The sequence below is a fragment of the Typopeltis vanoorti genome, chromosome 1, assembly GCF_054136105.1.
Source record: "Typopeltis vanoorti isolate ZY-2024b chromosome 1, IOZ_Tvanoo_1.0, whole genome shotgun sequence".
In the NCBI taxonomy this organism is placed as follows: Eukaryota; Metazoa; Arthropoda; class Arachnida; order Uropygi; family Thelyphonidae; genus Typopeltis; species Typopeltis vanoorti.
The window spans coordinates 97,584,127-97,609,301 of NC_143549.1; the positions used below are offsets into that span (position 1 = coordinate 97,584,127).

Here is a 25,175-nt window from a genome sequence, read left to right on the forward strand (position 1 = left end):
TTATGTAATTTTTTTTTTACATAGACATACACACCATACAGGCGTAGGGAAGAGAAGAACTGTAGAATTAAATAGATATTTGGTAAAAAGTAAAACGAATCCGATTTATATTCATTTTAATGTGTGCAATACATATTTGAAATTATATCATTCGATGTTGTACATCTGAAGCCTAAAAGGTTAAGCTGCCATTTCAGTTATTGAATGCAATCAATATTAACGACAACTAGTTTTTTTATATCGGTACAGAACTTCCTCAAATTAACACTTTTACATCTATTTCGAATAAAATAGTTTAAATAATTTTCCTCTATTTCAATATATAAACTGAGTAAAACATTTGTAGTTCTGTTAATACAGAAGTGATCGAAAATCTTCAGGACGTGTGTGTGTGTGTGTGTGTGTGAGAGAGAGAGAGAGACAGAGAGAGACTTTATATCTTATTCTGATGATAAAACGTAAAGAAAAGTGGAAGAGAATATCAATTTATGCTAAACGTTTCTCTTTATAGTTTGAGAGATTTCTTGAAATCGTCGTACGAACTACGAAAACAAGTGGTTGGTAGAAAGGCTCTCACCACATCCTATTAATGAGTAGATAAGGGTCATGATTTGTGCTGAATGGATTCGGAGAATATCTAGAGATCCTCTTGAGTACGTCTCAGACAGACAATGTTGGAGTTGTATGAAGTTCTTTTAACTTTCAAACGGCGGACGCACGCATGATAACGTGCTTTCACTGCAATGTATTATAAGCACGTGTTATCACTGCCGCATCATACAAGATTTTTTCTTTCTGCGAAATATTCTCTCTTTCGAGAAGATGACGCAACTATGATGTGTGTGTGTGTGTGTGTGTGTGTGTGTGTGTGTGTGTGTGTGTGTGTGTGTGTGTGTGTGTGTGTGTGTGTGTGTGTGTGTAAAGTGATAATGATTAATAAGAGTATTAACTGAATATTTAAAGATTAAATATTAAATAATTTTATAGCTTAATTTGATTATTAATTAAAACAACGAAATGGATATTATCTACGCCACTTTTGGGATTGCATATGGCGTATGTTTTGCCATATGCAATTCTAATTCTTGCCCCAACTGGTGGATGTGATACGCTGGATTTCGTTGTACGCCTTCGAAGGAATTCTCTCATCATAGAATACGCTACTAATCTTATTTAGCATGAGTTTTGATCTCCATTGGCATCATATTTGCGTAAAATTAAACGTCATTATTACCAGTGGATATAATTTTCATAAAAAAATCGCAGCACAAAAATATATGCAAGATTATGAACCTCGCTCATCAGGAAATCGAATTGTTTCATATAACGAAAGTAAATTTATGAATTAAACTACCTTTTTGTGGTTTTGCGCGAACAGATGTTTAACGGTTTTCTTAAGCATTGTCTTCAAATGTTTGTGAAGTCGATGTCGTGTTGAGTAGTTATTACTCAAAGAACCAGTCGTATTTTAACTTCCAATGATATATTCAGAGTGTATGCATCGTTAAATTTATGGATACCATTTACAATGCACTAAGAATGTTCTATTTTTCTAATCAATTTTGTATAATTTTTGTAGTTTTTATTTATTTTTACCTAGTCCAAAAACTCTGCTCTAAAGACCAAACATGGAACTCTTTCAAGCCACTTCTGGCCTCCAATAAGCGAGTAGGTGATCTGATGCCGGTCGACGAATTTCCTTCAAGACCGCAGTAACGCGGTAATTGTTTCCTTAAAATTAGATAAGACACGTAGTAAGTATCTGCTTCTTATTTTTCAACTTATCCATCTCTTAGGACGGATAAGTTGAAGAATAAGAAACATCCGCCGTTTGGCGGATGAAATATCCCCGTGTCCAGGAGAAAACCCTCTACCACCACATCACACCAGCTATGTCACCGCTTGATTGAATAAACCTGATAAAATTCCTCAAGTCACGACGGGATTCGAACCGCATCTATCCTACCAAAGAGCTCGTCTATACCAATTAGGCTACGGTGACATTGAAAGAGGTATAGGAAAATAAAAATCACACCTCAGTTATATATTGACTTTCCCTCTTTTTCTCTGTAGAGTAACGTTCCCGTATACGCTATCATAGCTAAAATATGGTTATTAGTCTCTTATCATCCATCATCACACTGCAAATCTCTTCGTCAACATGCATCCTAACCCTCACTAAAACATTTCTTTTTCCTTTCTTCGTTTCCAATCCGTCTAGATTTATTGTCTGTCTGTCTGGTGTGGCTGTGCAGATATTTGTAGCCTCGTACACCTCGTACAAAGCATGTCATAAATACCCCTGGGGGAAACATTGTTGTTGTGTGCTAAGAATTCGGAGCAAAGAGGAAAGAAATCTCATCTCTAGAGGGAACTGATCTGCGAATCATGTGATGATATAATTTACCAGGCACCTCCTATTCGTGTCTCTCTTTTTCATCTTAATAATGCCATTTGATTCGTTTCTCAGTCGTACTTAACTTATTTTGTCATTGAATATAATGATTTTGAGATTTATGAGATAAGTAGGAATACATTCACTAACTTATATTCTAATAACAGGGAATTTAGTGATTATATCTGAGCGTGATTATAACCTATTATTATTATTACCCAACACCCCATGGCGTCAAAGACTCATCTGGGACTTATCAAACCTATAATAAATATCAGTAACTCAATAACTATCAGACCTATAATAAATAACTTATCAAATGAACTGTTCTTTATATTTTTGAAACAATTATTTTCTTGGAGTCGGAACAGTGAGGTTTACCAGACTTCCCTTGTAACTCCTTTAACCTCTTTCATTTTTCTTAAACTTAGAAAAATTATCAATAATGATCAATAAATAATAAGATTAGTTCAATGCAATAGATTTATTATGCAATCACCTACATGTGTCATCTTAAATATTAAATGATAGGATAATGTTAAATAACACGGGACAGACCTAAATGTGTGCATAATTAAACACACACACACACACGCACACCAAAACCAGCACTCTGGAAAGATAAACCGAACGACTAAAATCATGATTAATGACAGTCGGAAACATTAGGGAAAGATAATTCTACATGGAGGAAGACGAAATATGTTACGAGCTTGGATGGTGTGTAGGACGATATTAACCACAAGGGATTTTCAGACTGGACAACCGGATGAAAAATCCCATGAATGAGAAGATTTATATCCTCTCTCTCTGTGTGTGTGTGTGTGTGCGTGCGCGCGCGCGTGTGTGTGTATGTGTTGTGTGTGTGTAGTATTTCTCAACATAAAGCTTGTATACCTATGGTGAATAGGGTCAATTATTGGCGCTGCATTTATCTGAAAAATATTATTTTTAATTTGTGAAAAATATTTCATCGATTTGAATAATTAGATGGCACTGCTAGAATTTATATATTGATTTAAAGAAGGTCGTCATCGATATTTCCCTTCAACTCATTTCTAAGTGCTAGTACACTCACCCACCTATCCACACACAGACACATGCACGTACACTTACCGAAGGTGTTGCAATCAGGTTATCAGATTCCTACTGTAAGCCTAAGGTAATCTGTAATCCGTAATCTAATCTATTGTAATCCAACATGTAATCCAATTAAAATACGTTTACAGGTGTTTAATCGGATGAAATAAGTAAGTCTGATAATATAAAACTGAGACCAACTAAAAGAACCAAAGCAAGCAAATTTCTTCCGATTACTGAAACAGTTATCAAAAATAGTTTATATATTTTATGAACGAAAGTAATATTTGCGTCGACCTTTTCGCCGATGGCGTGGGCGTAGTAATATAATACCTGCTTAACAGATACGTAATATAGTAGTGTATAATAAAGAAACATTGGGAGCTATTTTATTTGCCTTAGACCTTTACTAACAAGGGAGAAAATAATAAGGAGACTGAAATTATAGATAATGTCAATTTGATTATCCAGTATGGTTTGTGGAGTTATTAATGTATCCACTCTCCAACCAACAGGTTGTCAGTTCGAATCCTGCCGTAGGCATCGATGTGATGGCTTTTAGGCGGTAGATGAATTTCAGTACCCGGTGTAAGACCACCTTCCTACTTATTGGAGGGCTGAAAGCTTGAAAAAGTTACATGTTTTGTCTCTAGGGTAGGGTTTTGGGACTAAGTAAAAAATGAATTTAAAAATTACATGGTACTAACGTACTATAACTTTACAACCTTCACAACTTTCATTAAATTTCGACGATAGTCGGGCTTGTCCCTTGTTTGTGAGATTCAGTACCCACGGAATTAAGTTTTTTTTTCCTCTGATTCGGTGCAACATTAACACTAACTTCAAAATAAGATAATAATATGCACGCACGAAAAAGAAAGAAAAAACTATAAACGGAAAAAAAAAAAAGAGGCGGAAAGGAAAAAAAACATAGTTAAAAGCTTCTATTGCATGCAGGAAGCTTAAACACATGACAAAAATATCTAAAGAGTACTTACTTTCTTACACGATACTGGCAAGAAAAATACAGACTGAATGACGTAGCTTGGCACTTACTGTTGCATATTATCCCCACTGCAGATGCGCAAAACATAGATTCTTCATAAACAGTACAAATAATAAGTGTTTTGTATTGATATAAAAATTAAACAATATTGGGCTACAGATAGCGGGATCATGCTGTGTCATTACGTATCGTTTGATTTATCGGAAGTTGGTATTAGTAATTATATGCAAGTGTTCCTAGTATTTATAAATAATTATTGAATAGTAATTATTTAGAAATACTTTAATTTTAATTTAATGATTTAGCTTTTATTATTTCGTATATTTAATATGATGTTGTAAAATAATTAAAAGAAACACACGTATTAACCACAGTGAAAATTATTTAATCGTAAATATTTCATCCTAAGTATCTTAGGAGATCATCAGTACAATAGTTTAAAACAATAATAGGAATAGCATACAGTTAGGGTGCATGATTACAATAGAATCTCATTAAACGTACATAACGTGCTACAGTAGTAAAAAAAAAATTAATTACTTAACACAATTTTTTATGACAATTTCCCATACTATAGGAATAGTAAGAACGTCGTTGCGGTTTAAGTTTGGTCTGTATAGTAGGGCCTCAGAACTTTCTTTGTATAAACGTTCATGTTTATATAAAGACCTATGTAAAAGTTTCGACTTTTCCCAATGGATCCTATGGTTTAGATTTTCAATTCCGTGTTGAGAGAGGCCAGATTTCTGCGGTTTAAAAAGACGAATGTGGTCTTGATGTTCCGAGATGCATTTCTGAACAGACCTACCTGTCTGTCCAAAGTAAGACAATTTGCATGAGCATGGAATTTCATAAACGCCAGGCAACATCAAAGGTGAGAGTTTGTCCTTAGGAGAAGGTAACAAGTTGCAAATTTGGTTGATAGGTTTGTAAGTAGTAGTGGCAAAATTAAATAATTTTCACTGTGGTTAATACGCGTGTCCCTTTTAATTATGACACCACAGGTTCGTTATTTAAAACAAAAATTGTAAAATAAATCTGAAGCTATTCATGATCATTAAAATCCTTCATTTTAATCATAATTTTAGATATATGATTTAAATATTTTATTGAAATGTTAAAATAAATGAAAAACTTACATTACTTTTCATCAGTTGCACTGTAGGCAGTTTCCTATATTAAATAAATACGATACCTAAATGTATTACATAAATAAAACAATGAGCATCGTTAATGGGAAAACTTAAAACTTAATTTCCCACCCAGGATTCCATTTAAAATACATACAAAAAATCGGTATAGTTCGGTGCTGCGCCATCTTGGAATGACAACAGCACTCTTGATGGAAAGAGTACTATGGTATGCTAAATAGTCTCGCCTGAAATAACATCATAGGACACGTAACGACTTGCAAATATACGCATGCGCGCTGTTATATTATTAATGTTGTAACATCTTATGTTCTTTACCGTTTACGTTTGCTTCCAGTGGTTCCCAAACTTTTTCGGGCCACAGCCCCCTCGACTCCATAAACCCATCGTCAGTGCCCCGCCTCCCCTCACCCTACATTCAAAAAAGCGATTCACACAACCCACAAGGAACGGTAATAGCATTTTTAAAACAAATTATTAATTTACAATTTACATTTATTTTAAATCCAAAAAAAACATTTAACTTTAATAGCAACTTTGCATTAAAATATAATACAACATTGTTGTATAATGCTATTCAATAGCAGCTATTGACTTGAATGTTCAGAAAATCCTTAATGTGATGGATGAGCTTCATGGAGTTGATACCAGTTTTCCTATGTCTGGTTTAATATCACTTAGCAGGAGTCTTAAGTCTCCACGATGAGTTATCTGGAGTCTATATCTTTGTTTCGAAAGAAGATGCATGACCACACTAAAACCACATTCCACCAAATATGATGTTGGAAATGCAACAAGGAGCTTTTTAACCATTCCCATAGCGAAGGATAGCGAGCAGAGTTCTCTTTCTGCAACCAAAACTCTTGATAAGATCTCTTAAATTTTGGCTTCAGCTCAAAGTAGTTTTGTAGCTCAATTAGTTCTTCCTCCATGGCTCTCACTACCTCAGTATCGGAAAATGGATTTATTACCCAATCTGGAACTTCCAATGAAAGTAGATCCTTAAATCGCTCAGTCATATCTTCATGCAGCATATTCAAATAGTCACAGTAAACTTGCAGATCATCAGATTGCATCCTACGCTTTCCATCTAACTTGCACAGGCTGGGAAATTAGTAGATTTCCCAGAGCTCATGACGGCCTAGGTTTCACTTCAACAGATTTGACTTTGAAATAAATGTTGAGATAGAATATTTGGCCTTGATTAGATTGACATCACTACCCTGCAGCTACAAATTACTTTCATTAAATTTTGCAAATATATCTGATAAATAAGCAACCTCATGCCTGATAGCTGAGTTCATCACTGAGTAAAGCCTTTTTGTCTTCAAAAACTATACAACAGTATCAAAAAGATCATAAAACCGTCTCAAACAGTTGCCTCTTGACAGCCAACGAACTTCAGTATGGAGCAGCAAACGTTCAAATGTTCATCATTTTCATCACAGAGCTCTCGAAGAAGTCTATCATTGACAGCATGAGCTTTAATGTTATTCACTGCAGTAATGATAGTGTGTAGTGAGTTGTGTGCAAGCGATCGCTGAGGTTTTTTGTAACCAGATGTTGGCGGTGAATGACACAGTGAATGGTAAATATATTTGGTACTGCTTTTTTTTCAAGTAGGCGACAAACCCATTGTAGCGACCTGTCATTGATGGTGCGCCATCCCTTGCACGAGAAAGTATGTTAGAGTGGAATTTCTTTATCTTTAAAGAACTACTAAACAACACGAAATATTGACTCCTCTTTAGCCTACGTATCTAGTAGCTTTGCAAATAACAACTCTTGAACCAAACTTTCTTCCTTTACAAAGCGCATGTAAGCTAAAAGCAAAGATTCATTGCCTGGTAAAGTTGATTCGTCCAGTTGTAAGACAAAGTCTGTTGTCCTTAATGTGCAGCATAATGTTTCTTCAACATTAGCACCCACTTCATCTATTCGCCTTTGCACAGAATTGTTGCTTAGAGGAATCGTCTTAATTACGTCGTATGGTGACTTATGTAAAACTGTACTCAGAACCTCACTAACAGCTGGCAGGACGAGTTCCTCACCAATCGTACGTGGCTTTCCAGACTTTGCGATCAACAATGAAATGTTGTACGATGCACGTAGACCATCGGTATTTCGTTGTGAAGCATTGCAAAACATGCTTGAAACTGTTGGTTGCTTTTGAAATTTGTCTCGGAGAGATTGAAAGTTAAATAAGTTAAATTCTTATTTACCTTGTCAGGATGTACCTTCTTCAAATGTTCAATTATTCTATAAGGCTTCATGGCCTCATTAAAGAAGACCCTTTCACATAATAGGCACATTGGCAGCTGCTGGTTTGTTGGCGCTGGTATGCATCCATATTTTAGGTATTCAATGCTGTACTGCCTACATTTCTTCTTTGTCGTATCTGCATCTGACATCTCTATTCTGGAACATGCAGAAATAAGCGTATACATACATATTTGAAAACAATTTTTGTAAATAATAGTCTTTATCTTTATATCCTCACATTATAACATAACCTATAATTTGCGAAGCTGTGACACAACACTTACATAGCTGAACGCTTCACATTTTTGTTCAGTAAACGAGAATATTGGAAAATACATTATAACATCCTCAATACTATTAATGTGAAAAAGGACAACTTCGGAAATTACCAACAAAAAACTCGAAAATTGTCTTGGAAAACAACAACATGGAAAACAAAAAAATGTCTTGGAAACAATAATAATAATAATAATAATAATAATAATAAAAACAGGAACAATTAATTATTGTACATTTCGGCATTTTGCAGCACACCTTCAGCGCCCCCTTCTTCCCCTTTTCTCTTAGCGCACCCCTAGGTAATCCCATCGTCCACCAGGGGGGCGGTACCGCCCACTTTGGGAACCCCTAGTATAGACTATCTACCTTGAGGTTGTCAGTTTTGTGTTTTTTGTGCATTTTGGCTAAAATCGAAAAACACTGTCTAACGTTACATTGAAAGCTAATAAAATATTATTAGAAATTTAAACTACGAAGTATTACCGAAAACCTGGTTTTTCTTTTCTTACATTTAAAAAGATTTCCCCATCGGAAACAAATGTTGGCGGTTCCTCACTAGAGATATGATTGAGAAAAAATAGCCTAAACAAAAAAATCTTATCAAACAGTAATTGGGCTGAGAGCAAACTAACCGGCCAATTACAGAAAGACAAAAGAAGTACTAATAGATGAGATCTTTGAAAGCCTTTATGCCGAATTCATTCAAAATGCATATATTTCAATGCATCTGACAGTCTAGATTTCGGATAACGTTTTTCCCGTTATCCAAAATGGAGGATTCGACAATATCGGAATCTGAGCAAATTAATTTCGAGAAAATCTTCACAGAAAATTAGTTATAATATTAAACTAATCATGTTGTAATATTGTAGTATCTGCACACTTTCAACTAGTTTCGCAGGACTTGTGATCTGCTTCTTCAGAATTAGAATTACACAAGATACATTTAAAAGAGAAATATGTAGCGCATAATGTTCGTAATTCAAAAATGATTGAAGCATTTTAGGGTATATTACTTATTATTATAATATACTAATTTTGAAATAAAGAAAATCTTCAAACTTACTAAAATAATAAATGCCATTTTAAGTTTAGGAGTGGCCAGGCTTCGAAAGTGCACTTCGAAATTTCAGACAGCGAGTTCTATAAAAATATAATATGAAATAGACTTTCACATAACCCAATAAATGAGCAAGCTGTCGTGTGTTTTCTACACAAGTCTGAAGTTTTATGAAGACATAGCATAACAACGGATTCATAGTGGGGAAGTAGGAACAAACCCCTATTTGATAAACAGTAACGAAATAACATCATCACCCGATATTACTGTTATATTAAAGAAATTGCATTTCTTTTTGTATTCAATTTTTACAGAAAACAAAAATCCATCTCTAGGTAGTGGATAATAAACACATCATGAAAACTTGAATTATTAATTCATCCTTCACTGGAAAAGAAATCTCGCACTGATCTCAAGATAAAAGTAAACATTGCATAGAAACTTAACCCATCCAATTTAGCTAATTAAATATAGTAATATGCATCGTGTTGCAATACCTATAAAAGCAATCCGTCCATTTTCTTGTAAATTGAAACAAAGAGTTTCAACTATACATTTCCATACTTCTAGATCAGTGAACAACGCCGATTTAAATAAACTCGTGATTACAGTTTCATTGGAAATATAAAATTCTGGCTTGCATGAGACATTATCCACTCAGTTCCGTAGCAACCTTTTAAAATTTATTGCAAAGAATCGCTTGCAAATGAACGAAAGAACTTTCTTTTGCTTTTCGTCGGCTCCTTCCTAATAAAGAAACAGTTTAGACTGGCTGTGGCGTCTAGTCTACGACGATATCGCAAGCGACGGCACTCCACCAGGTCTCATTTTGCATTGTAAATGGTCTGTCGTGTCCGATTTGATGACTGTGCATGCTTGCAGATTTGCATTGCAAATGAACTTCACTCTCTCTCACACACACACACACACACACACACACACACACACACACACACACACACACACACACACACACACACACACACACACACACACACACACACACACACACACACACACACACACACACACTGTTTTGCGCTAAGAATTCCCCCAGCCGACAGGAAGTCATATTTTCAGAAAGAGCTATGGTCATACATCACGGCGGCCAACATATCTCATCTATCCACCCAATATTTATAGTTCTAATCTCAGAACATTCGACTGACTTAACAGTCAAATTACCTCATTATTTTGTAATTTGTATTCAGCTAATCTCCTTTGGTAATAAAACGCTTTCTTAAGTTTGTAGGATAAGGTCACGAATATAGACCGCTTTTAGCTACTTGAATTATGTAGCACTTGGAATTTTCCGAATACGCGAAAGCCGAAAAATAAAGTGCTGGTAATATTATCGAAGCTGGATTAAACATGCCTATAGAAAGAGAGAGAGAGAGAGAGAGAGAGAGAGAGAGAGAGAGACTATGAGCATGGTAGTGATAACTGTTTTTGGAAGGTGCATCAGTTGTTGGATCGAGATCAGTTATAATGCTGTCTAGTAATAGACACTGCAGGAACTCCAAATGCTGGCTAGATTCGTTTTTGTTTCGTTCCTGTTCACATTAATAAAACCGTGAAGCTAAGATTTTGTGCTCTTAATTGTATGCGTTCTTTACTAGATTTTAAGAATAAACATTCAAATTTCTCAAAAGTAGAAACCTGCCAACACCGTACGAAATCGGCTAATACACTTAAGAAGTTCTTGTCATTTTTTTTCATAATATGTATAATTTGAATCTTTATAATTGAAGGAGAAACATCGCGTCCTTGTGAAAGTGTTGCTTTGGTTCGAAATGAGAAAACATCCTGAAAACAGCTAATCGTACATATCATTTCAATCCCTGATGAAATACCGACGCCTGCCTATATGACCAAGTCTAGTTCCACATATCTGTTGCTGACTCACCTTGCTAGACGTTCCCTCTCATCCTGACCTTTTTTTCCCATCTATGAGCATTGCTCTTCTTCCACAAAAACAGTTTAAAGCGGTCCATTCAAAATTCGATCCCATTACTATTCGATCCCTGAAATCTGACTTTGTGTTATATTCTTCGGCCTGGAGGGAGATACTTAAATCACTTACTGACAGAGTTACCTAAACCACTTATGGATACAGTTACCATCCCCATTATTACAAGTGTGCTCCGGTTGGTGTCGTTTAACCCAACTACGTTACCGTTGCTAGTACTTTCTGACTCTCATATTAAAGAAAAACTAACATTGGTCGTAGCTAGTTTCTTTATGAGTTTCTTTAAATGTATCATAATTTTAGCATGAAATTGCAAAATTATAACACACTTCCAGTAAAATAATACAAAACAACCGTTACGATATATGGAAATATATCAAAAATTTGATCTTTACAGTTAAGGTGAAAAAAGCAGAAACCTACTTATTTTATTTTATTATTATTATGTGACAAATGAAGTTTGTAGTCTCTGGAGTAAACATCATGAGAAAGACTATTCTAGCGGCTACAGATAGATAGATAGAATGGTAGACAAGAAGTTGATCCGCTAATTAACCAAAGGCATAATCTCAGTTCTTCAATCAACTGGTTATGAATTAGTCATGAGTGGTGTACAACTTCCGTCACCCTGTATGAAACCATTTTCCATCTTAGTGTAATTATTTAACCATACTGCTAAAGTTCAAGTCTCTAAAATAGGATTTCCATAACCCTTAGGACACTGACAGCACTAATGCATTACAGTTTTCAACCTTTAGTGGGATTGACTGTCATAAAAGTGGAAGTTTATTAGCAACAGATCGGGTTTTATAGGTTAAGAAGGAAACTGAGAAATAATTGATGACAGTCGAGTAAAACACCAACTGTAGAACTTCCTATGGAAAAGTCATAAGGTTAAACAATATCTCTGTGAGAGTGATCTGAGTGAGTTTATGAGAAGAGTTATTCGTTAAATGATTATTCTTTTCTGGATACTATCAATCATATTAAGTAATAAGCAAATAGTGTGAAAAGACTATTTTAAGCCAAACGGCTTCAAAATATTTTGAGAAGGGTGAGAAGCGGGAATTCTGAATGGAAAAACATCACTGAATGTTTTGGAGGCTGGTGATGATATAGATGCAATACGTCTGTAGGATAGACTACGCGCGAGTGAGTGTGTGTGTGTGTGTCACCAAAATAGATCTAATGTTGTCTAGAGATCTGTTGTTTTTAAATTATCTGGTTATGGAGAAGATAAAATGAAAATCCCTTTTTGAGTGAGAGAGAGAGAGAGAGAGAGAGAAAGAGAAGAAGAAGAAGAAGAAAAGACAGGACTATATTTAGAAGGCATTGAAGTTGACAAGATTGTTCTATCTACAGAAGAATGAAAGACGATCAATTTAAGGCATTATGTGGTGCGAACGAGTATGGGCTGGCAATTTGAGATTTAGCCGAACAAATTGTATTCTTATTGACTTAAACCAAAATGCAAAATGATGGTACAACATGTCAAAATTTCATGCCGGCTGGCACTTCGCCCGATTAAACAAGACCCCCGTTGTTTTCGCCAGGGAACCAGGGCGAACAGCGAAAAGTCAGCTACTGGAATCAATCTGAAAACAAACCCCAACTCAACATCATCAGAGTTAAAGATCGGTACTATAAACATAAGAAGCCTGAATGGCAAAGAAATGGAGCTAGCTGAGGAATTAGATAAGTACCAGATCGACATAATAGGAGTGACTGAAACAAAAAAGACAAAAACTGGTGAGATCTTTCCGAGCAATAAATACAAAATGTTCAGGCAATGACAATCAAGGAAAAGAAGGAGTAGCCATAGTATTCAACACAAAATATGAGGCTAATCTTCTTAAATGGCAGGCAGTCTCAAGTAGAGTGATGTGGGCAAATATCAAAATGGGAAATTGGACAATGAGACTTATTTGTGCCTATGGTCCCACAGAAGGTTCTACTAAGGTAGAAATGGAGGAATTTTTTGACGCTTTAGAAAAAGCAACTGACACAATGAAAAAGGAAAAGTTGGTCCTTGTTGGGGATCTAAATAGCAGATAGGAAATGATTGTGAGACATACAAAAATATTTTGGGAAAATTTGGAGAAAAGAGCAAAGCTAATAATAATGGCAAATAATGTTGGATTTCTGCTCAGGACATGGACTGGTTATTACTATCACCATGTTCCAACATAAAAATGTGCACAAATTCACATGGAGAGAAGATGCAAGGAATAAGAAAAGTCTCATTGACTATGTTATTGTTGATAGTGATGTTTTCTCCCTGGTGCAGGACACTAGCGTGTACAGAGGATTTGAAATTGGAAGTTATCACTATTTAGTCTTGAGCAGGATAAAATTGAATTTCATATTGAAAAGAATGACATGTAAGAAAGTTTTAAAGCGAATAAAAGTTGAGCAGCTCTCAGATGTGAATTGTAGACAGAAAGATTATTGAAGAAAAAATGAAAGAGTTTGAGAACAGGAATCAAACCTTGGAGATTCAGTTGCAAACTCTGAAGGAAACATTGATTGATTCTGCTAGAGAGGCATGTGGTGAGGTTGTCTGCAAGGATAAAAAAATCAGAACTCCCTGGTGGATCAGGAAGTTAAAGAGGCAGTGAAGGAAAAGAAGAAAGCATATCAAAAGTTCCTGTCAAATAAGTCAGCTTGTTCTCTTAGAGAATACAGAGACAAATGCAAAAATGCTAAACACTGTGTAAAACTAGCTAAACAAAACTCATGGGAGGACTTTGGCAAGAATATAGAAAATAAATATCAAGAAGGTGGCAAAATATTCTGGAGGTTGTTGAAGAAGCTTTGGAATGGAGGAAAGAGTGCTGTAAAAGGAGTTAGAGATGATAAAGGTGATATGAAAACCGGAGAAAAAGATATCCTTGAAGTATGGAGAAATTACTTTGAAAAACTGCTAAATGAAACAAGCAGTGATGACAGCGCAGTGGTAAAAAACACTGACCAGGCATGCAGTCAGGATTACATATCCATACTTGAAGTAGAAAAAGCCATCAAAGGCTTGAAATGTGGAAAGGCAGCAGGAGTAGATGATATTCGATCAGAAATGCTGACGTTTGGTGGTATAAGAGTCTTACAGTGGCAGCACTGCATAGTTCAGAAAGCCTGGACAGAGGGACGAATTCCCGATGATTGGAGTAGAGCTCTCATAGTACCCATATATAAAAAGGGTAATAAAACTGAATGTGAGAATTGCAGAAGTATTTCCCTACTGTGTGTTCCTGGCAATATCTATGCAAGTATACTTGAGAAACGGTTGAGAAGAATTGTGGAAGAATAGCTTGGTGAAGAACAAGTTGGATTCAGGCCAAATAGAGGCTGTCAGGATCAGATTTTCACTTTACGACAAATAGTCGAAAAAGCATGGGAGTATAACAGAGATCTGTATTTAAGTTTTGTCGATTTGGAAAATGCATATGACAAGGTGCCAAGAGAGAAGCTATTCAATACGCTACAGTTATATGGTGTCAATGGGGCATTATATCAAGCAATACGTAGTCTTTATTTGAGTTGTAAGTCAGCAGTTAGAATTGAAGGAAGTACAGGAAGATGGTTTAATTTTAAATCTTGTGTGAGACAAGGATGTACATTATCCCCTCTGTTATTCATTATCTATATGGATCACATTATGAAGGAAAGTGGTATTAAACCTGATATCAAAAATATCAAAATTGGAGATGTTAATGTCAGCTCTTTGCTTTATGCGGATGATGTTATACTTCTAAATAAATCCGCTACAAATCTTCAAGATTCTCTGACTAAATTGAATAGCTGTTGTAATAGATATGGCATAAAGGTCAGCAATAAAAAGACAAAGACAATGAAAATAGGCAGAATCATTGAAAATGTCAACTGTGTTGTGAATGGAGAACCTGTGGAACAAGTGAAATATTTCAGCTACTTAGGCACGATTTTTACTGAAGATGGTAAATTAAATATAGAAAATAGACAGCAGAATCAGAAAAGCTGGTATGGTGTAAAGTCAATTGAATAAGTTATATGTAATAAGAGAGAAATTAGTCGGAACACTAAATTAGCTGTATACAAGACAGTGTTCAAACTAGTTTTAACTTATGAATCTGAGAGCTGGGTCAGAAGTAAATCACTTGACCAAAGACTAGAGACCGCAGATATGAGAGTCCTGAGAAAGATTATAGGCGTGAACAGATGGCATTAATGGCAATATGATATTAAAAACGAGGATATTAGGAAAGAACTTGACATTGTCAACATCCAAGAATGCGTTAGCAGAGCTAATCTCAGGTGATATGGTCACTTAAACAGAATGGGCGAAGAAAGATTAGCAAAACAAGTGTTCTCTGCCAGGTTGGCAGGAAAACGACTCAGAGGAAGACCAAGATATAGGTGGATTGATACGGTACAAAGTGCCTTAGATGATAGAAATATAAGATTTGATAATGTTGAAGCCTTGACAAGTAACAGACTGATTTGGAGGAAAATTGTAGATAGGAAGTTAGTAATGATGTAATTTTTTTCATGTAGTACTATCATATCCTGTACACCCATTGAGGGTACATGGCAGGAATTTGATGATGATGAGGATGATGATGATGATGGAAATTTGGAAAATCTTAAAGATCAGCATGTTTGAGTACTGCATGGTTTATCAAATGAAGAGTGGTACAATAGGAAAATCCGAAAACAGGATGTCATCTTCTTTTCGGTAACACCCAACGAAGAAATTAATCATTTATAAAGAGTGGAAGGTAACCATAATACTCTAGTGATCTCAATTGAAATGCCAAGATCAATAACAAGAGATTGTCCAAAACTTTGCATTATGTCCAACGATGCGTAATGTAAGTTAGGATAAGCTGCAGATTAAGTTTCATATTAACGAAATCCATACTGGTGGTACTGCTTACTTTGATCAATTCGTGAATCTTCCAGTGGTCAATTGTTTGAATGTTGATGCATGATGGTGACATTGTTTTCCAGAAAACTGATAGATTAATATGATGATTACATGGATAATATTAAGATTGCACGCTGCAGCATAGGTGGACTATGAAACTTGAGTTTTTGTCTGAAGATACTCATAATTCCTGAAATTTTTTTTCGCTGCCTTGGAGCACTTGTTCGAAAACCAAAGTTTGGTCAGAGTCGGGAGTTGGAGTTTTAGCGAACTGGTAGACTAAGAAAATGATCATCGTTATAGCAATAATCATTTTATCCATATAGTCAGAGCTGATGTTTGGTTTTTGAAGGAATAACAGTAATATGACAATGGGTAAAGGAAGAAAGATTAAAACAGGAATTCAATCTGGGCTGACGCTATTGCAATGCTAAATGCCACAAGAAGGATAGGAAATAGTTTAGCGAAAGATGCTCTGAAGAATCTGAAAAACATAAAGAAAGCTAGCTGTGATCTGATTACTAAGAGAGTATATATATTGCTAAGCAGAGTATAAATGGAAGTGTATAAATAAATATATATTGCTAAGCAGAGTATAAATGGAAGTAGATCTATTTAAGAAATAGTTAAGGATGTTAGCAGCTTAGTATGAATTGGACGTCACCTCAGAAAGACGAACTTCATTTTAGCAGCATTTGTTCATTTATTTTGCCTTTATTGATAAACAAATGATATGGTATTTTCAGCGCATTATCTCACAAGACTCCTTCACATAGCAATTCGAATGCAGGCAATTCAAAACATAACAGAACGAATCAGATACCATAAATTGGACACACTGTTTCTTCCTCAAATTGTAAGTTATGTGTCAGAAACAATTTGAATTTGTTGAGATAGTCTATTGCTTTATATGTTTGTTTGTGCTAATTTCAATTAACACCTTTTCAGTTTCTTGTACACATACCACCCACTGAATTAGAAACCTTTCTACAGATGTATGCAAACGTCACTTACGCAACGTATATGCAAAATACTTGGACACGCGCGTTGTCACATGTTCTAGGCAATTACTTAAGAATGATGAGGCTGGGTGGTAATCATCAACAGTGTTGATCTTAATTGGAAAAACAAAGGATCTTTCCTTCTGCTTCTTCCCCAAGTGGCCTGTTCCGGTCTCATGCCATCTCTTTCTTTCTTGGTCTTCCGATTCTTCTTTTTCCATTTATTTTGAATATGTATAATATTTTGGTAGTCTTCTGTTGTCAGTTCGATTTAAATGTTTAAATGTATGTAGTAATTAATTGGTTTCATTTTCAGAGATTGTAAGATTTCTTCATTTGTTTTGTAGTCCCACTTGGTATATCCAGCTGTTTTTCTGAGGAACTTCATTTCTGCTGATTGAATTCCTTTTTCATCTTTCCTTTTCATGGTCTTCCATATAGTAGAGTTGGTTTTGACAAGACATTATATACTCTGATTCTAGTGTGATTTTTGTAATAGGGATGGCTTAAATATATATTATTATGCCATTTACTTTGGCAAAGTTTGATATTTTAGTGTCTATGTCTTTTTCTTCTTCTTCGTATGATAAATCACATCCCAAGTATCTGAAAGTATTTACTTGTTCTAATATTTTATTATCTATCACTAGTTTACTTCTTATTGGGTTTTCTCCTTTGAATGCCATTATATTTGTTGTTGTTTTTTTGTTAGATATTGTCATATTATATTGTTTTGAAATATCATTTAATGATTTTAATGATCACTGTAAATCATCTTCTGATGTAGCTAATACTATTTAATCATCTGCAAGTAGTAGTATATCTATCTTCATTTGTGGGGTTATTTGTATACCAAATAGATTATACTCTTTCCAGATTCCATAAATTTCCAAGTTTTCCAAACTTTCCAAGTTCCATAAATGTACCTGTCTGGCTGGAACCGTAATTTTAAACAGCGAAGCTGACTAGTTCCTCAAAATGTTAGATATCTCTGATGTTTAATCAATGAAAAATGACTCATTCTTGGATAAGATGTATAACTATGGTCCTAAGGCAGTTTTTAGGAACATGATTGCCGTCGTCTTAGAAGGCTTGAAATAATAGGTCCATGGATGCACTATGTTTTCTCCTCACCTTCCATATAACAAAATATTTCATCAGTTGATATCCTACAATACCCATTTAGAAGGTAACTCATATCATCCCTCTTTCTCCTGTTAACCAGAGTCTGCAATCCACATACTCGCAATCTGTCCTCTCATAATGTAAATCCCATAATCCGGATATAATCTCTCTAACTCTTCTTTTCACCCTTTCCACAGCTTCTCTATCCGCTTAGAACCCGGCAGACCAAATCTGCGAAAAAATAATCCTGATTTTGGTTTATCAAAGCCTTATAAAGAGGGAAAATGACTTCCTTATCCTTATATGAGAAGGTTCGCTTCAACATCGCAATTATCCTCTATGTTGTATTTGCAACTTTTGCTATGTGACCTCTGAACTTTAAATTCTTATCCACCCATTTGCAGAGATCCCTTGCCTCTTCAGTTTCTTGTAGCCTAACCCCGCTGATATGATATTCTGCTGGAATTCTAATCACGCCAAAGTGCATAACTTCACTTACTAACTAATAGCCATTTTTGTTTGTCTAAATTTCCAACCTGTTCAAATAATTTTGTAATTGCTGAATATCGGTAGCATCCCTGATTGCCTTTCTTTGCCTCATCAGAAAACAATTGTACATCTGATGTTACATCCTGCCTGATGTCATTAATTTCTAGATTGAACAATATTGATCCAAGGACTGAACCCTTGGGTACACCACTGTCCACCTTAAATCTGGCAGATTCATAACCACTGTATTTCAATTTTTGTTTTCTCTCTGTCAACCATCCCCTGATCGAAGTCAAGAGAATGTATTCCAATCCCATATTCTCCAGGTTATACAACAGCCTTTCGTGTTGCATCCTATCAAATGCTTTTGAAAAATCCAACATTATCATAGTGTATCCATTCCCTTTATCCAACTCGACCGTAACATTGTTAGAAAATATGAGCAAATTGCTAAAACATGACCTTCCTTTAATAAACCCATGCTGTTCCCTGCAGAGTATAGCATGTTTGTCTTATCATTTCTGTGTGCGAGTTCTTACCAACTTCTCTAAAATCTTCACCACCACTCCAAAATACTGATAAGACTGTCGACTGTCGTTAGACACATCAGTTTCTGCACCACCATTGTACAATGGACCTATCATATATTCCTTCCATTCCTGTGGTATCTTAGCAAAGTGACCACTCATTAACTGAACAATCTGATTAGCTTTCGACACTCGAGTACCATCTGCATTAAATAAAGTTATTCTTCCACATTCATTTTTTCTTTTGCTTGTGGCATAACGATAAAATTCTATTGATTGCATTTAGCTTGCATGGCCAATTTCTTTTTATACTCCGATTTCGCTTTCCTCACAATACTCGTTATTTTTCTGGTCTGAGCTTTATATATTTTAGAACTCCTCTCACTCATTTTCACGATATTCTTTCCACATCACCTTCTTCTTGTCAAGCTCTTGCTTAATAATGTTGCATATCCATTTCACTACCAACCTATTTATTCTTCTAACACTAGGGATACATTCAGATACCGTCTCATTCAAGTACTTTTTCAAAGATTCCCATGCAGTGCCATTGTTACCATTCCATAACTGATACATGTGACCAAAAATAGTATTCTCCTAAGTTGATCGTAATTTCCAACTTTGTAGTTCAACATGTAACTTGTTTTAATCGGAGCTTCAACACAATTAGATACTTCCCAAGAAATTACAGCATGATCAATGTCACCAATTGGTGGAAAAATAGCCATATTTATTCTTGACCGAGACCCCCCCTTCTGACATTATAAGCAAATCCAACACTCTTTGACCTCGAGTTTCTTTCGCATGCTGCCAGAGAAAGTTGTCTCGAAACAATTCAATAAATTGCTCTTCTTTCTTATCATGAGGTTTCTATTCTTCCCAATCAATGTTTGGACAATTAAAGTCGCTCATAATGATCATTCGATTAGTCCCCATAAAGTTAAATTGGCGATTCATTTCTTCGTCCCCTACAACTGAGCCGCCAGGTATGTAGCAAAGCCCCACCATATATTTCATTCTGTTAACCTCCACTTCACACCAGAGTGACTCAAACTCACCACTACATGGGGCATTGTTACCAACACTGTTTTCTACTGTTTCTACCGTAACCGGATTTAAGTCATCTGATATCATTAGTAGCACTTCTCCTCCTCCTCTCCTCTACTATTTCTTCTGTCATTCCTAAAAATAGTATATTCATTACACTCGATTCCTCTTACCATATCTGATTCTGATAGCGAGATTTCGCTAATGGCAATAATATTAGGCCACATCGTATTAAATAAAGCAACGAACTCTATCACTTTGTTTCTAATGCTCTTGGCCTTTGTGTATAGACATAATAAATTACCATGAAGCCTATTCTTATAATTAGACGTGCAATCTATTTGGTCTTGTCCTAGAATTTTTTCTTTTCTCTCTCCAGACATACTTAAAAGGTCCGAACCCAAAGCATATTTTTCTACTTTTTCGCCCCATACATAACGATGTTCGAAGACATTGATATATTTATCACCTTTGCCTACCATAGCTGAAACGTTCACACACATTTTTTTCATTTTTCCTATTTGATAAGTATAAGTTTTTAGAGATAAATGCATATTTCGTAATTGAATTTCATTCCAAATTTTTTGCTAAATGCCTATTCAAATGCTATCATAAAAGAACTACGGAATTAATTAAAATGTATATTTATGTTTGCTTCTAATCGCTTCCACAACATTTTCCAAGCAGCCTATTTCAATCTAAGTGATGTGCGATTTCTAAAGCCTGGCTGTTCTCTGCAAACCCACAATTTTTTTTCCTTTAAATATAATGTTAAAAACGAATCCTTACTTTCTTATGAACGAAATTCTACCAACGTTATGTTTCAAAATAGTTATGCTTAAACAATGATTTTATTTAATCATGCGGAGATTTCTGTGGTTAAGAAGTTTAATCGAATTATTTCGGTTTTGTGACCACATTTTTATTAAAACAGACTGTTTTTTAAAATTAAACAAGTACTAAAAAACAAACTCGACAAGTTTCATTAGTCGTCAGACTTACATCTTCAGGGGATAAAGATAACTAACAGTTTAAAGCACAAACTATACGAAATTAGGAAAAAAATAAGTTCATTTGTTGGTATTATGAACATCAAAAAAAAGTTCGTTAAAAAACCGAATAACAGATCTACACAACCGTTAATACGTGTTAGCTGGTCACGTTCTGTGGTTCACTTTCACTCTGTCCGAGGTCTGAACTGGGTAAATTTTTGATAAACGCTGACCAAACTTGATTTAAAATCAAATCTTGATTTTTGTTTTATTGCGTAGGAATTTTGATCATATTTGCTGCCTCTTTGAAGTTTCTTGTGAAACAGTTTTTATGAATGTAGGACATGTTTGTTCTATCGCAGAGTACATCATGACCATGAGAAGTTGTGTAAAATGCCAAACCAGACTTATGTTCTCTCTTTTTTTTTTGTACATCATTCTGATGTTCGCTCATGCGGATTTCTCCCGATCTCCCCGTCTGGCCTACGTAGCAGATGCCATAGGAACGGTGAATATTGTAAACTCCTGATTTTTTCATTGGGTGATGTGGAAGTTTCGGAGGATGAAGAGATTTTGATATTTTTGCAAGTGGTAGGAAAGTCACTTTTATGTTGTACTTGTAGAGAATGGACTCTCCTACCTCGAATCTGGCAAAGCATCTTACAAACTTGATTTTACCACATGTAGGAAAAACACCGTCGTTCATTAAGAACAGCACAGACTTCATAGAGAAAGTAAAAGATATACACATCGATCTTTCAGACATATTAGCGAGTTTAGAGGTGGTCAGCCTTTTCACAAAGATTCCAAGAAATGAAACAGTAAATATTCTAGAAAATCTCTTCCCACCAGACATTGTACAGCTCTACGAACATTGCATTAAAACACGTTCTTCCTTTACCAAGACAAACTCTCGCAACAAAAAGAAGGACTAACAATGGTTCAACCCTTTCACCAGTTCCAGCAAACCTCTACATGGAAAATTTTGAAAATAATGCTCTACAAAACTGGCACATCAAACCAAACATTTGGCTCCGCTATGTGGACGACATCTTCATCATTTGGCCAGGAACAGCACTAGAACTGATTGCATTTAAAGAATATCTTAATAACTTACATCCTAACATAAAATTCACTCTGGAAATAGAAGAAAATAAAAACCTTCCTTTTCTAGACATTTTTATAGAAGTAAATGAAATAAAAAACATATTATCTTTTCCATTTATAGAAAGCCGACAAACAAAGGACGATTCCTTCATGCTACCTCACACCATCATCCCAAGCAAAATATAGGCCTCATAAAAATCTTAAGGGATAACGCGTACAGCATCCCCATTACAGAAGAAAAGCGGAAAGAAGAAATACAATACTTAACACAGATCCTAAAACTGAATGGTTTCAAAACTAAATTAATTAAGAAAATTCTCAATACAGCACCTACAAGAAACTTAAAATAAACAAAACTTCAAGAACACAGTCACCCTTCCTTATATCAAGAATGCCACAGATAAATCAGCCAAACTTCTCTACAAGTACAACATAAAAGTGACTTTCCTGTCACTTGAAAAGATATCAAAATCTCTTCATCCTCCGAAACTTCCACATCACCCAATGAAAAAAACAGGAGTTTTCAATATTCACTGTTCCTGTGGCATCTGCTACGTAGGTCAGAAAGAAAAATCCGCATGAGCGAACATCAAAATGACATACAAAAAAAAAAAAAAGAACATAAGTCTGGTTTGGCATTTCACACAACTTCTAATGGTCATGATGTACTCTGCGACAGAACAAGCATGTCCTACATTGATAAAAACTGTTTCACAAGAAAACTCAAAGAGGCAGCAAATATGATCAAAATTCCTACGCAATGCAACAAAAATCAAGGTTTGATTTTAAATCAAGTTTGGTCAGCGTTTATCAAACATTTACCCAGTTCAGACCTCGGACAGAGTGAAAGTGAACCACAAAACGTGACATCAAATAGCATTGTTTCCATCTAACATGTATTAACGGTTGTATAGATCTGTTATTCGATTTTTTAACGAATTTTTTTGATCTTCATAATACCAACAAACGAACTTATTTTTTTCCCTAATTTCTTATAGTTTGTGCTTTAAACTGTTAGTTATCTTTACCCCCTGAAGATGTAAGTCTGACGACTTACGAAACTTGTGGGCTTTTCTTCGAGTTGCAAAAACCATTCGATGGATTTTAAATCATCACAAAGTTTTTTTTCAATGTGCTTTGCCATTTCATCAATTCTTGTTGATACTGAACTATTGCCGAGAGGAATTGAAGACGTTATATTACTTTTACCTGGGTCAATCATCGTATCTAAAACTTCATTTATAGCTTGTAAGATGAGAATCTCGCCAACAGTATGTGGCTTTCCACATTTGGCAATTAATTTTGAAAGTATGTAAGACACAATAGGTCCCTTCTCTTGTTGGTTACTTTGTTTTGCAACCAAATCTTTAATCTTGGACGATTTTTAAATTTAGTCTTTAATTCGCGAAAGTACTCCACATTCCTTTTTGCTTTATTTAGATGCTTTGTCGTTAAATGCCCAATCATTCTTGAAGGCATCATTCCTTTTTTCTGAGAAAGCTTATTTTCACATATTAGGCACATTGGTAACTATTCATTCTTTGTAGACGGAATAATTCCATATTTTAAATATTCATTTGAATATTGACGATCACGACACTTTCTTTTTTTTTTTTTCACAACGAAATGCGCCGCACGATACCACGGGCTAGACGTAAACTGCAAACCAGAATTTTCAGATTGTCGTTAAGAAACGTAGAAGATAAAGCTTATAAAAGTAGTCGTTTCTGTTAAAAATAGCCCAAATTAATTATTTTCGTGGAAAATTCAGACCAAAAAGTAGCCAAATAACTTCATCTTCAATATAAAAATTCTAAAAACAAGTACCGAATAAATTTGAACAGTGTTGTCAAACATATAATATAACTAGGGATGCTAGATTAAATACGGGATTTTTTGCTTTTATTTTATTCGTAGTATTATAACGCTTTCGGCCCCGCTCAGTATTCACAGAGCCCTCAGGGGGAGCTACCGCCCAGATTAAGAAACACTGCACAAGATGATATCCGACACTAACATCATTATTCCACAGTCGGCATAAATATGTTGTCGTAATTAAAGCGATATAATTCACTAAGTGAATGAATATCTTTTGAAATACTGTGCGCATTAGCTAATATTTGAATATTTTCATTTCAAAGTTCAATATCGCATGTGTTACTCTTAAAAGTAAATTAATAATAGTCAGAAATGTGTATATAATAGAGTTGCAAGCATTGTACTTATGCACTCTTAAAAAAAGGAAAAAAAAAAAACAGACTTCTTAAGATATCCTAAACACAACAATATTTTATTGAACATGCTCTTGTACTTTAATTTTGTTATAAATCAAATGCCGTAAATCAAAGAAACTAAAAGACAATATCAAGTAACTTAAGAAAATAATTTTAATTTTTGTTTATTATAATGAAGGATAATTATGCTGGCAGAAGTTTGCTTGCCAAGTAATATATTGTACAATTCCATCAGGATGAATTTCTATAATATGCCAATTAGAAAACATTTATAGTTCCCAGTTCGTAAATAACAATTTCATTCTTGTAGCGAACTTTCCTGTAAAAAAGGATCTTTTTATCTTTTCAACATCAAAAACGACAACAATAATATTTGGTAGAATTTCGTGTTACTAAACAGAGCGAGAGAATGTTGACTTATATAAAAATTGAAGACGTAGCTGCACTCTTAAAGGATTGGTGTGGAGCTCGGTTTCGCTAAGTGATACATAGGGCGAACATCATTTGGAGCGATTACAAAAATGTCTACCGAGTGGATCAGCTAACAA

The 25,175-nt window shown here is 35.0% G+C and overlaps 1 pseudogene; it reads right to left on the reverse strand.

The window, feature by feature from the left end:
• Positions 1-7,122: 7,122 nt before the first annotated feature.
• LOC150110241 (zinc finger MYM-type protein 6-like) lies at positions 7,123-8,043 on the reverse strand (annotated as a pseudogene).
• Positions 8,044-25,175: the final 17,132 nt, after the last annotated feature.